Below are 9,242 nucleotides of genomic sequence, written 5' to 3' on the forward strand. Positions count from 1 at the left end.
CAGGTGAATATTAAGAGCTTCCGCTGTTGCATACTAAAATAAGGACAAGATTTGGAGTCCATGTTTGTATGATATTGTGTAAAAACTGCATTCAAGAAACTGATTTCGATGTAACATATTTGTATTGTAAACCATTATGTAATGGTCGTGTGTAAACAGGATATTTTAGATTATCATTATTTGATAATCTACGTAAAGCTTTTTAAACCTTTATTTATGAAATAAAGGTTATGGTTTGTTTTAAAAATGAATGCAGTCTTTGAAAAACGTCTCATATAGAGGTCAAAACCTCGCAACGAAATCAATTAATATGGAACGTTTTTAATCAATAAGAACGGGACATTTCAATATTCATACATGATAATATCATGATAATATAATAATTTAAAATCTCATTTGATATTATAAACATTGGGTTAACAACATTTAACAAGATCGTTAACCTAAAGGTTTCAAAACAACACTTACATGTAACGACTAACGATGACTTAACGACTCAGTTAAAATGTATATACATGTAGTGTTTTAATATGTATTTATACACTTTTGAAAGACTTCAATACACTTATCAAAATACTTCTACTTAACAAAAATGCTTACAATTACATCCTCGTTCAGTTTCATCAACAATTCTACTCGTATGCACCCGTATTCGTACTCGTACAATACACAGCTTTTAGATGTATGTACTATTGGTATATACACTCCAATGATCAGCTCTTAGCAGCCCATGTGAGTCACCTAACACATGTGGGAACCATCATTTGGCAACTAGCATGAAATATCTCATAAAATTACAAAAATATGAGTAATCATTCATGACTTATTTACATGAAAACAAAATTACATATCCTTTATATCTAATCCATACACCAACGACCAAAAACACCTACAAACACTTTTATTCTTTAATTTTCTTCATCTAATTGATCTCTCTCAAGTTCTATCTTCAAGTTCTAAGTGTTCTTCATAAATTCTACAAGTTCTAGTTACATAAAATCAAGAATACTTTCAAGTTTGCTAGCTCACTTCCAATCTTGTAAGGTGATCATCCAACCTCAAGAAATCTTTGTTTCTTACAGTAGGTTATCATTCTAATACAAGGTAATAATCATATTCAAACTTTGGTTCAATTTCTATAACTATAACAATCTTATTTCAAGTGATGATCTTACTTGAACTTGTTTTCGTGTCATGATTCTGCTTCAAGAACTTCGAGTCATCCAAGGATCCGTTGAAGCTAGATCCATTTTTTTCTTTTCCAGTAGGTTTATCCAAGGAACTTAAGGTAGTAATGATGTTCATAACATCATTCGATTCATACATATAAAGCTATCTTATTCGAAGGTTTAAACTTGTAATCACTAGAACATAGTTTAGTTAATTCTAAACTTGTTCGCAAACAAAAGTTAATCCTTCTAACTTGGCTTTTAAAATCAACTAAACACATGTTCTATATCTATATGATATGCTAACTTAATGATTTAAAACCTGGAGACACGAAAAACACCGTAAAACCGGATTTACGCCGTCGTAGTAACACCGCGGGCTGTTTTGGGTTAGTTAATTAAAAACTATGATAAACTTTGATTTAAAAGTTGTTATTCTGAGAAAATGATTTTTATTATGAACATGAAACTATATCCAAAAATTATGGTTAAACTCAAAGTGGAAGTATGTTTTCTAAAAATGGTCATCTAGACGTCGTTCTTTCGACTGAAATGACTACCTTTACAAAAATGACTTGTAACTTATTTTTCTGACTATAAACCTATAATTTTTCTATTTAGATTTATAAAATAGAGTTCAATATGAAACCATAGCAATTTGAGTCACTCAAAACGGATTTAAAATGAAGAAGTTATGGGTAAAACAAGATTGGATAATTTTTCTCATTTTAGCTACGTGAAAATTGGTAACAAATCCATTCCAACCATAACTTAATCAACTTGTATTGTATATTATGTAATCTTGAGATACCATAGACACGTATACAATGTTTCAACCTATCATGTCGACACATCTATATATATTTCGGAACAACCATAGACACTCTATATGTGAATGTTGGAGTTAGCTATACAGGGTTGAGGTTGATTCCAAAATATATATAGTTTGAGTTGTGATCAATACTGAGATACGTATACACTGGGTCGTGGATTGATTCAAGATAATATTTATCGATTTATTTATGTACATCTAACTGTGGACAACTAGTTGTAGGTTACTAACGAGGACAGCTGACTTAATAAACTTAAAACATCAAAATATATTAAAAGTGTTGTAAATATATTTTGAACATACTTTGATATATATGTATATATTGTTATAGGTTCGTGAATCAACCAGTGGCCAAGTCTTACTTCCCGACGAAGTAAAAATCTGTGAAAGTGAGTTATAGTCCCACTTTTAAAATCTAATATTTTTAGGATGAGAATACATGCAGGTTTTATAAATGATTTACAAAATAGACACAAGTACGTGAAACTACATTCTATGGTTGAATTATCGAAATCGAATATGTCCCTTTTTATTAAGTCTGGTAATCTAAGAATTAGGGAACAGACACCCTAATTGACGCGAATCCTAAAGATAGATCTATTGGGCCTAACAAACCCCATCCAAAGTACCGGATGCTTTAGTACTTCGAAATTTATATCATATCCGAAGGGTGTCCCGGAATGATGGGGATATTCTTATATATGCATCTTGTTAATGTCGGTTACCAGGTGTTCACCATATGAATGATTTTTATCTCTATGTATGGGATGTGTATTGAAATATGAAATCTTGTGGTCTATTATTATGATTTGATATATATAGGTTAAACCTATAACTCACCAACATTTTTGTTGACGTTTTAAGCATGTTTATTCTCAGGTGATTATTAAGAGCTTCCGCTGTCGCATACTTAAATAAGGACGAGATTTGGAGTCCATGCTTGTATGATATTGTGTAAAAACTGCATTCAAGAAACTTATTTTGTTGTAACATATTTGTATTGTAAACCATTATGTAATGGTCGTGTGTAAACAGGATATTTTAGATTATCATTATTTGATAATCTACGTAAAGTTTTTAAACCTTTATTGATGAAATAAAGGTTATGGTTTGTTGTAAAATGAATGCAGTCTTTGAAAAACGTCTCATATAGAGGTCAAACCTCGCAACGAAATCAATTAATATGGAACGTTTTTAATCAATAAGAACGGGACATTTCACCTGTGAATTAAACCATGGTCTAATGCTACACGCTTTGATCACTAAACGTAATAATGACACACTTTCGAGTGAACTGGTATCAGTAATCAGAGAAAAATTGGACGGAGTAAGAAAAGAATCCAGATGCGAAAATAATAAGTTACAGTTTGGTAAAGGAAAATCAAAATCCGCAGCGAAAAGAAGAGCTCGACACCTTGAAAGATGTCACAAATGCGGAAAATGGTCACACGAAGGTAAATGTTCAAATAATCAAACCTATTCAAACACCGAATTTGTTACTTTATGCAGAGATGGACCGTTCATATGTTTAGAAGAAAAAACGATAAATGCTCGAGGTTACGCCTATGTAGCCATGGAAAATCAATTAGTCCGACTATCTTATGAGTGGGCTAGAGCATATCACTAAGAATACTATCTCACAGGTAAGTTTGTACAGTTTTCAATTTTTATTTTTATTTTTATTTTTAACCTTTTGATAATAAACGCTAATTTGTTCGCTATAAAGTATTAAATTGATATTCAATAAAATTAGGTCTTTTGACCGAAATTATTGATATCATACAAAAATTTATTACATCACTGCGAAATTTAACGTTTATTCTTAAGGTATAAATATCTTTAATCAATCAAACCAAAATATTTCAAAAATTCGTCATGAGTTATATTAGGTCATGGAACCGAAATTACTTTACCGAAAAGAGGGGCGTATATTTTTGATAATATTTGGTTGATTAAAGTGGGATAAAAGCTAAAAAGATTTTTAATTTTATTTTTACTTTGTTTTTATAATTAATATTAAAATAACATTGTAAACTTGTTAAAATTAATATATATTTAAAATTGTAAATATTTGAAAAATTAGTATTTTTAATATAAGTTTGTATGTATAAAAACAAAAATATAATTTAAGTTTGGTGTGAATTTTTAATATGAATTTTTAATTTTATGCATTTTAAATTTAAGTTAAAAAAATATGATTTTTAAAATTCGTCGTGAGTTGAAGACTAGGTCGTTGAACCGAAATTGCTTTACCCGAGGGAGGGACGAGAACTTTTATTATCATTATTTTTAATCTTATTGAATTAAATTATGCCAAAAACATTTAAAAAAAACCCAAAAATCTTTGCTTTTAAAACCGCGCTTTAAATTGACGAATTTTAAAATTTTGTCGAGGGACGGATTAGGACAACGATCCGAAACACCCTCACTCCTAAAGGAAAACAAATTTTTAAAATTTTATTAATTTTATGTTCTATAAAGAATAAGGTAGTTAAAAAAAAAAAAAAAAAAAAAGAAAACCAAATCACTGTACCCGGGACTCCATGCGATCGCATGGAGTTTGGCCTTTGGTGCCATGCGATCGCATGGGGAGTAAAATCAGCTCAGCAACATAAGGCAGTCGCCTGTTCTGTCTCAATACAAAACACACACACATATTCGAACCAACCCCAAAATCACCTCTAAAATTCGCAATTTTTCACCGTAATTCGTCAAATTTTTTGCTCTAATCATGCCTAGATTCTCATTCTTCAGCAAAAAGGTAAAAATTACACCCCTAAACTCTATAAATTCCTAGTTTTTGTGATAATTACCAATATTTTACCTAATGCAATTTTGTTAAATTCTAGTGTAACTAGTGTTAAATTGTTAGTATTTTATACATGTATAACCTAGATTGATGCTATTTAACATGATTTGAAGCTAAAAACTTCAAAATTTTTAGAAATCTAGGGTTTGTGTTCTTGAGCAATTTGGGGCTTTTTGATATAAACAGGTTATGGCCGATTTTTGTCATGAATTATTGATAAATTGAGTAGTGTAACATGTTTAGGTAGTTAAATGATCCAAACATTGATCCTAAACATGATTTTTGAAGATTAAAGTGGACTTTTTAAGTCCAAAATTCATGAACTTGATTAATTTGATATATTTACCATTTGAGACTTGTTTAATTGTTAGTAATGACTGTTTTGACATGTTATTTGAGTTAAATACTTATGAACTTTGTCTACATTTCCATATGTGCTTATTTAAAAAAGTGTAGAATTGTGAAAAAAAAAATTGTGAAAATATGTATAAGTTTAATTTTGATTTAACATGTTATTGTGATTGTTTTAAGTTGTTATTTTGCTAACACTAATGCATATTTGGATGCAAAAATTTTGTGTTTAATGTGTTTTGTAGAAAGCCGATACTGGAGGTTCAGGATCATCATCATCTAGACGACCTGCTCCAGCACCAGAACCAGAACCAGAAATGCAACACGAGCCAGAACCCGAACAAGAACCACAACAGGAACCACAACAACAGCCTGATCAACACGTACCTTATTATGATCAGGTACAGTTTGTTAATGAATTCATAGTATTCCCGATGAGGCCGCTAGTAGAATACCCAACGATTCCTGAGCACACTTTGCATCCTAATCTGAGATTTGATAGAAGATGGAGGGATTACGAGACATATCAAAGGAACAAATTCAGATTGGTAACTAAAAATTTAGAGGTGCCAAGGGTAATCGATTGGGATCCTTTGGAAAGAGTTCAGCTAGCTAATAGAGTCAGACTGCTACTAATTCAGAGGTACGGGAACTCTTCTTTTACAGATTGGGAACGTCTTTTCACCATTCGTAGACCTGTATATAAGGAATGGTGTGTTGAGCTCATGAGTACTGTATCACTTGATACAAATATAGTTAGAATAGATGATAGAAGATTTCTTAGGTTTATCCTTGGCAGTAGGATGTACAGAATGTCCATGCTGGATATGGCCAGGGCTTTACAGATATATACTCCTGGTGAGTTGCTACTACCCGATTGTACAAATTTGATTCATTATGGTGAAAGGGTAGATAGCAACTTTGACGCTGATGCCATTTGGAGGCGTATGTCACATTTTGATGTTTTTACACTAGCGGGAGGACACTCCTATACACATATTGACAGAGCCGAGCTTCGTATCATTCATAGATTTTTGGCTAACTCGATTACACAAAGAGGTAACAATAAAGAAAAAATAACCTTACATGATTTATTCTACCTAAAGTGTATTCGGGATCCTAGAAGCTTTGTCAATATCCCTTACTGTGTTGGTTTTTATTTATCTAAACCTTTGTCAACACTCGAGTCCAGTACTGTAGCAGCCCAGACACTGGCCCGAAACCCTAGCCCATGCGATCGCATGGCTGGATAACTTAGAACTCATGCGATCGCATGAGCCCTGCTGACACGCCACATCTGACTGAAAACAGCAATCATTACGGTTTTATTATTAATTATTTATATAAACCCTATTTAGGTTATACTTAATTTATTATTTAGTTTAGTTTTTAGATTTAATTTATATATTTAGTTTATTTAGTTTTTATAATTTATAAAATTAATAGTTTTATTAAATAAATAATATAAAAATAATATTTTTATAAAAATTGTACTTTTTACAAATTTTAGTATATTTTTATATTTTGTTCCTTTTTATTTGTTTTTAGCATAATATTTGTATTTTTCGCTCGTATTTAGTTTTAAGTCATAGTTTTTGCCATAGTTATTTTGTGTTTACTTATAGATTTTTAAGATTTGTCGTAAAATCCCTTAAGTGCTTTTTCTTTAGACTAAGATTTAGGTGCTCTAGAATTTTGCGACGCCGTTCTAAGTTTTAGTACCTTTTTAAGTTATTGCCATTTGGGATATAGTTTTACTTGTAAGCTTTAATATTTTTAGACGAAACTTTTAATTCTTAGTTTTTAGTTCCTTTTTAAGTTTCAACGCGCTACTTTCTTATTTTTATTTTTCGACGCCTTTTACCTATGTATCAATTATCACTCCAATTAGTAATCTCAATTTGCAATTTTAATTTTAAGTTAGTGATAATAATAAGGTTGGGTTAGTCGAGTGTTTTAAAGTTTTATAAGTCACTCTTTTTCTTTCTTATTTCTCCAATTTTAATTTTAATTCCGACGCGCTCTTTTTCTTTCTTATTTCTCGCCATTCTAGTTTTTAGGACTTAGAATTTTCTCTACTTCTTCTCTAAATTTCTTTAAATTACGAAAATTTATTTTAAGTGGTTAAATTGATAGACATCAAAATTTTCTGGTTCGTAGTAATAGTTGGATTTGTACGTGGACCGGGTTATTGGAGCCAAACAGTACTAAATTATATTGAGACCAAACGAATCCTGCCCCTCTGCTGCATCTTTGGCTATTCGAAACGTGGACAAAATCAGAAAAATCTATTAATTAGATAACTTATAAAATTTTTGTTTCTTTTTAAAAACTAATAGGATATTCAGTGAATGCACCGAGCAAAACGTTCACCACCTTTTGTACATTCACCATCGGTAACTCGATCAAGACATCTAGCTAATATTATCGCCATTGATTTTTCTTTAGAATCGTCATCCAGTCGACCAAGTACTCCAATTCAAATTTCCGATAATCCATTTTTTGAACCCGACCTCACAATTGAGAATCCGGAGAATATTCAGGGACGATTCATAGATCCTGAACCACTAATCTTTCCTCCGGAACCACCAATCATTCAAACAGAGATTGTTGAGGAACGAACCATTAAATTAGAATCCTCTAGTGATTCAGATTCAACAAATTCAATTATGAAAAATCTGGAACCTTTAAGTATGAAAGACCGAATGAGAGCTAAACGCACTGGCCAAGGTCACGCAATTACTCATCCAGACATTAATGCGCCAGATTATGAAATCAAAGGACAAATCCTACACATGGTGACTAATCAATGCCAATTTAGTGGTGTGCCGAAGGAAGATCCAAATGAACATCTTCGTACCTTTAATAGGATCTGCACTCTATTTAAAATAAGAGAAGTTGATGATGAATAGATATATCTCATGTTATTTCCCTGGACTTTAAAGGGAGAAGCCAAAGATTGGTTGGAATCGTTACCTGAAGGGGCGATTGATACATGGGATGTTTTAGTTGAAAAATTTCTTAAACAATTCTTTCCGGCATCTAAAGCCGTAAGACTTCAAGGAGAAATTGTTACCTTCACACAAAAGCCAAATGAAACTCTATATGAGGCATGGACAAGATTTGAAAAGTTATTAAGAGGATGTCCGCAACATGGTTTAGTCACCTGTCAAATAGTATAAATATTCTACCAAGGATGCGACATCACTACAAGGAAAGACATAGATATAGCAGCTGGTGGTTCTATTATGAAGAAAACCGAAACTGATGCTTACAAAATTATTGATAACACTGCTTCCCACTCACATGAGTGGCACCAAGAAAAAGATATCGTTAGATCATCTAAAGCAGCTAGAGCCGATTCTAGCCATGACTTAGATTCCATTTCTGCAAAGATAGATGCTGTCGAGAGACGAATGGAAAAGATGACTAAAGATATTCACTCAATACGAATTAGTTGTGAGCAGTGTGGAGGACCACATTTAACAAAAGATTGTCTCAGTATTGAACTAACAATGGAACAAAGAGAGAATGTTTCATACATAAACCAAAGGCCTGGAAATAATTATCAGAATAATTATCAACCGCCAAGACCGATTTACAATCAAAACCAGAATTATAACCGAAATATTCCATACAACAACCAACAAGGTCCTAACAATCAACAAGTATCCAACAATACTTACAACCAGCAAAGACCTAATTTTCAAAACAAACCACCACAAACCGATGATAAAAAGCCGAATTTAGAAGATATGATGACGAAGCTAGTTGAATCTCAAACACAGTTTTTCACATCTCAGAAATAAACGAATGAATAAAATGCTCAAGCATTTAGAAATCAACAAGCTTCTATTCAAAATCTGGAACAAGAAGTAAGTAACCTAGCAAGGTTAACAGGTGAAAGAAAACCGGGAAGTCTACCTAGTGATATAAATGCTAACCCCCGGAATGAAACAGCTAAAGTCATTACCACAAGAAGTGGTATTACACTTAAACCACCTGAAATACCTGTAATTTCTGATGAAACTATTCCTACTCCACAAGAACCACAACCTGAACAAGATAAGGAAAAAGAACC

The 9,242-nt window shown here is 32.0% G+C and overlaps 1 non-coding gene across 1 annotated transcript; it reads right to left on the reverse strand.

The window, feature by feature from the left end:
- Positions 1 to 8,214: 8,214 nt before the first annotated feature.
- On the reverse strand, positions 8,215 to 8,321 carry LOC139886981 (small nucleolar RNA R71). Its single transcript, XR_011772837.1, has one exon. It is a non-coding gene; the product is annotated as a small nucleolar RNA R71 (small nucleolar RNA).
- Positions 8,322 to 9,242: the final 921 nt, after the last annotated feature.

This window comes from Rutidosis leptorrhynchoides, chromosome 1, assembly GCF_046630445.1.
Source record: "Rutidosis leptorrhynchoides isolate AG116_Rl617_1_P2 chromosome 1, CSIRO_AGI_Rlap_v1, whole genome shotgun sequence".
In the NCBI taxonomy this organism is placed as follows: domain Eukaryota; kingdom Viridiplantae; phylum Streptophyta; class Magnoliopsida; order Asterales; family Asteraceae; genus Rutidosis; species Rutidosis leptorrhynchoides.